The sequence below is a fragment of the Tupaia chinensis genome, unplaced genomic scaffold (assembly GCF_000334495.1).
Source record: "Tupaia chinensis unplaced genomic scaffold, TupChi_1.0 Scaffold000528_1, whole genome shotgun sequence".
NCBI lineage: Eukaryota > Metazoa > Chordata > Mammalia > Scandentia > Tupaiidae > Tupaia > Tupaia belangeri.
Window position 1 is genome coordinate 1,925,831 of NW_006160041.1, and position 6,915 is coordinate 1,932,745.

The 6,915-nt window shown below is 54.9% G+C and overlaps 1 protein-coding gene across 1 annotated transcript in view; it reads left to right on the forward strand.

Moving 5' to 3' along the window:
* Window positions 1–6,915, forward strand: part of TMEM63C (transmembrane protein 63C) — a 95,317-nt gene that overhangs the window by 40,312 nt on the left and 48,090 nt on the right. The window contains exons 3-4 of the mRNA XM_006157109.1: window positions 3,481–3,541; window positions 4,172–4,273. The gene's annotated coding sequence lies outside the window, so the exon portion shown is untranslated. The remainder of the gene's footprint in view (window positions 1–3,480; window positions 3,542–4,171; window positions 4,274–6,915) is intronic.

Below are 6,915 nucleotides of genomic sequence, written 5' to 3' on the forward strand. Positions count from 1 at the left end.
GAGAAATCACCCCCTGGGGGGATGGTCATGCCACAATCCCTTCTCCTCCATTCTCCTCTCAGGATCTTGGGCACGCACGCACACGTGACCGGCGTGAGTTTAAGCCACCGGGTCTGGGACACGAACCGCGGTCGACTACATGGGAGTCCAGGGACATAGCCATTACGCTAACTGCTGGTTCCCAACCCTCGATCATTTGTGAGAGTTAAATTGAGCTAGTACTTGGGAAATACCAAGCCAATTATAAGTGCTCAGTAAATGTTAGCTATTAATAAAATTGATCCTCGGGACCAGCAGATGACGTAATGGTTATATCACTGGACTCCCACGCAGTTGACCACCGTTCAAATCCTGGACCTGGTAGCTTAAAACTCATGCTGGGAGCATGTGCATGTGTGCCCAAGATCCTAAGAGGAAAGTGGAAGAGAAGGGGTTGGGCATGGTCATCCTCCTTGGGGGATAATTTCTTGCTTTCTATCTTTCCACAAGCACACCCAACCTATAGTAAAAATCTCTAAAAAATAAAATAATAATAAATAAAATAAAATTGGTCTTTCCTAAAGCCTCCGGATCCCATCTTGGGATCATCCCTGAAATTAGAATTCCTCCCTTGAGGCCCTTGGTCTTCAGATACCAGTCATCTGGAATGAAAAGTGGAGAGCAGAGTGCTGGCCTGGCTGAGTAGACCTGGCTGGGTAGGCCTGGCTGAGTAGACCTGGCTGGGTAGGCCTGGTTGAGTAGACCTGGCTGGGCAGGCCTGGCTGGGTAGGCCTGGCTGAGTAGACCTGGCTGAGTAGGCCTGGCTGGGTAGGCCTGGTTGAGTAGACCTGGCTGAGTAGACCTGGCTGGGCAGGCCTGGCAGGGAGCTGAGTGGAGGAGTCAGAAAGACAAAGCTTGTTCCTTTGGAAGACTGCTTAGTTGCCACAGAGCACAGCCCAGGCCTGGAAGTGCTAAGCCTTCAGATTTTGGCATGAGAAGCCAAGATGGAGGAGAAGTGAGACAGGACAAAGGCCACACATGCTCTCATCAGATAAGACACAGCGAGGGTATGGACCCGAGAGTCGGACTCACCACATTAATGTCATCTCCCACTGTCCCTCCTTGGCCCCCAAAGCAAGGCTGACACTTGCTTTCCATGCACGGGAAGACTAGAGGCAATAGCCACCTACCAGCTGTACTCTGAGGGGTAGTGGACAGTCCTTCCCACCCCCACGTCACTTCTCTGTCCTGTCCCAAAGCAGAGTAGGTGGCAGGAACCTAGCAGTGGTCCACCATGGCCCCGCACACCAGCTCACAGTCAGCCGATGGCGATAGAGGTGCCCGCTGCTGACCCCGCGTGCTCACAGTGCTGACGGCGTCCTGTGAGGTGTCTGCCCCGTCTCGGCAGTGACCCTGGGAGGCAGTCCTAACACTACGCCCATTTCCAGGTATGAGAGCTGAGCCGCAGTGAGGTGATGCCACTGTCCACAGCTAGCCAAGGTGGAGCTGAGATCTAAGTCTAGGCAGTCTGGCCTCAGAGAGCCCGATTCTCCTGTGGTTCTGAACAGCCTCTGTCACCTGCTCTGAAGTCGGTACCCGGAGAGACACGTTCTCTGACGCCCCCTGCTCCGGGCCAGGTTTGTGCCTCTGCCATGTGTCTCAGGCTTCTTCCCAGTGCTGTATTTGGGTCTCTAGAAAGCCAAAACCTGGGCTTTCTGCCTCTCTCTTCACACCCGAGAGCTTGCTCTCCTTCCAGAAAGAAGGAAGCCAGGGATGCTGAAGGCTGGGAGAGAAGCTTTGGTGCCGCTCTTGGTTGCCATGGTGACAGCCTGCCTCTGCTTGCTGCCTGAGGAACCCGAGGAGGGCGGTGAGGTGGGGGATGAGGGGCGCTTCTCTGTTCCTCCCTCCCCTGCCTGCAGCCTGGCGGCCAGGTTGAACCGGAAGCCTGCACCTGGCCAACCTGCCAGATGGAATTGCACCCCCTCCAATTTAGAGGCTGGGACCTCGCTGCTGGGAGTCCTCCCAGGCAGAATGGCAGCCTGAGCCAGGTCTCTCAACATGAGCCCTCACCTCAAACCCCAAAGACTGTGAAGTCCCTGAAGAGGACTTCATGCTTGTACTCCCAGGGTCTACATGGCCCGGCAAGAGCTGATATTCAGTTAGTCCTTGTTGAATGGATGAATGGGTAGGTGAACAAACCAGCGATCCATCCATAACTCTTCATTTTCACCACTCCAAAACGCTATGCTCATTCTCCCCTCGGGGTCTTTGCCAATAGGAAAAGGGCTCCCCTCTGCCCGCGTTTCGCCCCCTGCCCGGTGCTCACTCCTAGCTCTTTCCCATCTCAGCTTAGAGGTTGCTTCATCAAAATTCACTACGCCCATTTCCAGGTATGAGAGCTGAGCCGCAGTGAGGTGATGCCACTGTCCACAGCTAGCCAAGGTGGAGCTGAGATCTAAGTCTAGGCAGTCTGGCCTCAGAGAGCCCGATTCTCCTGTGGTTCTGAACAGCCTCTGTCACCTGCTCTGAAGTCGGTACCCGGAGAGACACGTTCTCTGACGCCCCCTGCTCCGGGCCAGGTTTGTGCCTCTGCCATGTGTCTCAGGCTTCTTCCCAGTGCTGTATTTGGGTCTCTAGAAAGCCAAAACCTGGGCTTTCTGCCTCTCTCTTCACACCCGAGAGCTTGCTCTCCTTCCAGAAAGAAGGAAGCCAGGGATGCTGAAGGCTGGGAGAGAAGCTTTGGTGCCGCTCTTGGTTGCCATGGTGACAGCCTGCCTCTGCTTGCTGCCTGAGGAACCCGAGGAGGGCGGTGAGGTGGGGGATGAGGGGCGCTTCTCTGTTCCTCCCTCCCCTGCCTGCAGCCTGGCGGCCAGGTTGAACCGGAAGCCTGCACCTGGCCAACCTGCCAGATGGAATTGCACCCCCTCCAATTTAGAGGCTGGGACCTCGCTGCTGGGAGTCCTCCCAGGCAGAATGGCAGCCTGAGCCAGGTCTCTCAACATGAGCCCTCACCTCAAACCCCAAAGACTGTGAAGTCCCTGAAGAGGACTTCATGCTTGTACTCCCAGGGTCTACATGGCCCGGCAAGAGCTGATATTCAGTTAGTCCTTGTTGAATGGATGAATGGGTAGGTGAACAAACCAGCGATCCATCCATAACTCTTCATTTTCACCACTCCAAAACGCTATGCTCATTCTCCCCTCGGGGTCTTTGCCAATAGGAAAAGGGCTCCCCTCTGCCCGCGTTTCGCCCCCTGCCCGGTGCTCACTCCTAGCTCTTTCCCATCTCAGCTTGGAAATTGCTTCATCAAAATTCAAAACTTTTGCACTTCAAAACACCCCATCTAGAAAATGAAAAGACAAGCAGCAAACTGGGAGGAGCTGTTTGCAGAACACATCTGAAAAGGACGAGCCTCTGAGCATGAACGGGAGAGAGCCAGAAGCGAGGGAATCCCAGGTCCCTGAGTCTGGTAGTTTCTCCATTTCATTTGTTCTTTTACAGCAACCTCTCAGCTGTGTGGAGCCTGAGGCCTGATTTGGACCTTCACTGGGGAACTGACCAGGTAGGAAAATCTCCTTGGGACCTTCAGGCCTGCAGGTGCTGGCCCACACCAACCAGGGCTGGCTTCCTTTGTGCGGGCTCCCCCCGGTGGCCACCAGCAGAACTGTAGCTGCCTGTCCTGTCTCAGATGCCGGCTTCATCCACCCAGAGACCCCAATACCACAGCTGCTGCTCGGAGGCCGGGCAGAGGCTCCCTGGTACAGCGTGCTGTGTTCAGTCGGCGTAATCTGTCACACACTTATATCTGGCCAAGCCGGTTAGCTAATGAGTCACCCAGTGACCTGGGGTAGCCTAGGCAGAACAAAAAGGGAACAGGAAGCAGGGAAACCTAGAAAGACGGGCAGGAGATTCCCTGTTCTGGTTAGACACTGATCAGAGGGCAAGAGCATGAGACGCCCGTGTCTGTCCTTTTCCAAGGCTGGTCTCATGATGCTCTTCATCCCTGCTGTGGGGTGTGAGCACAAGTGGGTCTCAACTCCCAGGCCGCCGCTCATCTCCTGCACCCCAGCCCCTTCACCTTTATTCCCTTCTCCACCCCCATCTCCCCACCCTCCCCAGCTCCTGAAACCAGTCCCTGGAACCCCACGCTCACTCTCCGTTGTACGGCATTTCTGTGATGCTTGTGTTCCAGGCATCGTTCCTCACGACCGACACGTCTCAGCTCTCTGCTCTTAGCAGCCCTGTGACGTGGGTGCTAATACCTGCTGCCACCCCATTTCACAGACGAGTGAAGGTGAGCATGGAGACCTTAGTTCTTGGCTCAAGGTCCCCCAGAGCGCCAGTGTGGGACTGGGATTCAGTGGCACAGAGCCGGGATGCTCAGTGACACCGCATCTCCTCGGCCCCCTCAACTTCCTGTAACTGGTCTGGCTCCCCCTACCGCCATCTTAGAAAGCGGTTTCTGTCTCCTCCAACACCACTAGCCCAGGAATGGAGAAGTGTTTTTCGTGCTCCTCTTTGCAACTTCACACTCTGCTTGCTCTCTTCCTGCCGAAGCCTCTGTCTTGGATTGGTGATGTCAGCCAAGACTTCCGTGCCGTCATCAATGCCCCAGGCCTCTCCCCTGCTTCCCGGAAGGGTTTCGTTCCCACCTCCCTGTCACTCCACTTCTCTTCATTCTTGCTGGTCTTCATGTCCACGGTGCACAGAAATGATCCTTTCATTCTCTGGCTTCTTAGTGCCTTCATTTGCCTACTCAGCCACTTGCTCCCAAAGTCGGGCCCTGGATCTTATCACTACCAATAACCACACTCCCTTCTTCTTCTTTTTTTTTAAAGAGAGACTTTTGTTATAGGGTGCGTGTCTCGCCAGAGAGACAGAAAGCGAGAAATCACCCCCCGGGATGGCCACGCCACAATCTCTTCTCCTCCATCTCCTCTCAGGATTCTGGGCACACACACTCGCGCACCCTACATGAGTTTAAGCTGCTGGATCCGGCACTCAAACCGCAGTCAACTAGGTCGGGGTGCAGCGACATAACCATTGCACCATCTGCTGGTCCCAGCTCATTCCCTTCTTACCCGCAGTGCCAAACCTCCCATTTTCCAGCTGCCACTTCCCGTCCATCCATCACTTCACACTCTCAGTACTCAGCAGTTCCTCGTCCTGCCTGGGACCGCACTGCCCCCGGCTGCCCCTCACCTGTTTTGTGTCGAATACCTCTCCTTACCTGGAGAGAATGTTATTCCTGTTAGTAAAAATGACTCACCTGCACACCCTCAGCCCCCTTGTCTCCTGCTCATATTCTGGGAAAACCTCTACCCCAAGTGAGTGTTCACACCTGCCGCCATGCAGCTGAACACAGCACAGTGAGTCAGACTGCTGTCCTCGTACAGTGCCCGCCTCCCGCTTCCACTCGGCGCAGTTTCGGTTACCCACAGCACACTACGGTGAGATATTTTGAGAGAGAGAGACTGACTACGGGGCCTGACAAGAGTTGATATTCCATTAATTCTTGCTGAATGAATGAACGGACAAGCCAGTGTTTGTTCTATTGTATTAGTTGTTGTTAATCTCTTGTGTGTTTAATTATTTTTAAGAGAGTTTTGCAATAGGGCGTGTGCTCACCAGAGAGACATAGTAAAACAGAGAGAGACAAAGTGAGAAATCACCCCCGAGGAGGATGGCCATGCCACCATCCCTTCTCCTCTACTCTTCTCGGGACTTCAGGCATGCATGCACACGTGCCTGGCATGGGTTTCAAGCCGCTGGGTCCAGGACTCAAACAGCAATTGGCCCTGTGGGAGTCCAGCACCTTAACCACTATGGCACCTGCTGGCCCCTCTTATATATTTAATTTATCAGTTAAACCTTGGCATAGGCATGTCTGTATGGGGAAAATGTAGTGTACGTGGGAGCTGATGCTGTCCTTGGTCTTAGACATCCACTGGTGGCAAGGGCGGATGACCTAATTGACAACCACGAGCCTCCGTGGGCCTCAGTGCTATGTTCCCGGAATCCATTCCCCCTCTCCTTCCCCTGGACTTCTCTTCCTACCTTCTCTCTCGGCCTCAAACACCCCTCTGCCCACCACCACCATCTCATGCTCAGCTGAGACCTGGTTTCCTCTTCTGTCAAGAAAATGGAGGTAGTGAGGGGACAGCCACCCCGCCTGTACACCTGCCAACCTGCCGACACCTGTACCCTGCCCTGCCCGCCCTCCTACTACCAGAGCTGAAGATCTGGGTCTCAGCCATGGCCAGCTTCTCCACTTGCACCAAGTTCCAGCACGTTCCCCCCGTTCCACATCAGAGTTGTTGTCGTTCCCACTGGGTCACACACGCAGTGTGCTATTGCTCCACTTCCGCCCCAGGTACTCTTCCAGGAAGCCGTTAGTGTCCACCAGCTCCAGTGACGTTCCTGTCATTCTCTCTTGAGCCTGCTCCAGCCTGGACACCAGTCACCTGCCCGTCACTGAAGCCGTGGCTGAGCCACGGCCGGCGCCCTGCTTGGCCACAGCAGCACAGCTGGCCCTCCTTCCTCCCGAAGCGTTTTCTGTATTTGGCTCCTGGAACTCCACCCTCTCCTGCTTTTCCTCCCTCCTCACCGGCCGCTCCTCCTCAGTCTCTGCTTCCGTGTTCTCTGCGCCTGCCCAGGCTCACCCTCGGAACCTCGTGGCTTTCTCTACACTCATTCCTTCAGTGACCCAGGCCTTTGCCCCTCCGAGTCATCTTTGTGCTGTGGCCGCGGTCTCATATTAATGTCTCCCTCTCTCCAGAACTGTAGACACATCCAGCGGCCTGCTTGATGTCCCCACTTAGCACGTCCAGAGCTGAACTCCCAGCTGCCCAACCACCACCCTGCATCTCCATCCTGCCCTTCCTGTCTTCCAGCCAATAACAGCCACTCCAATTTTCCAGTCGCTTCAGCTCAAAC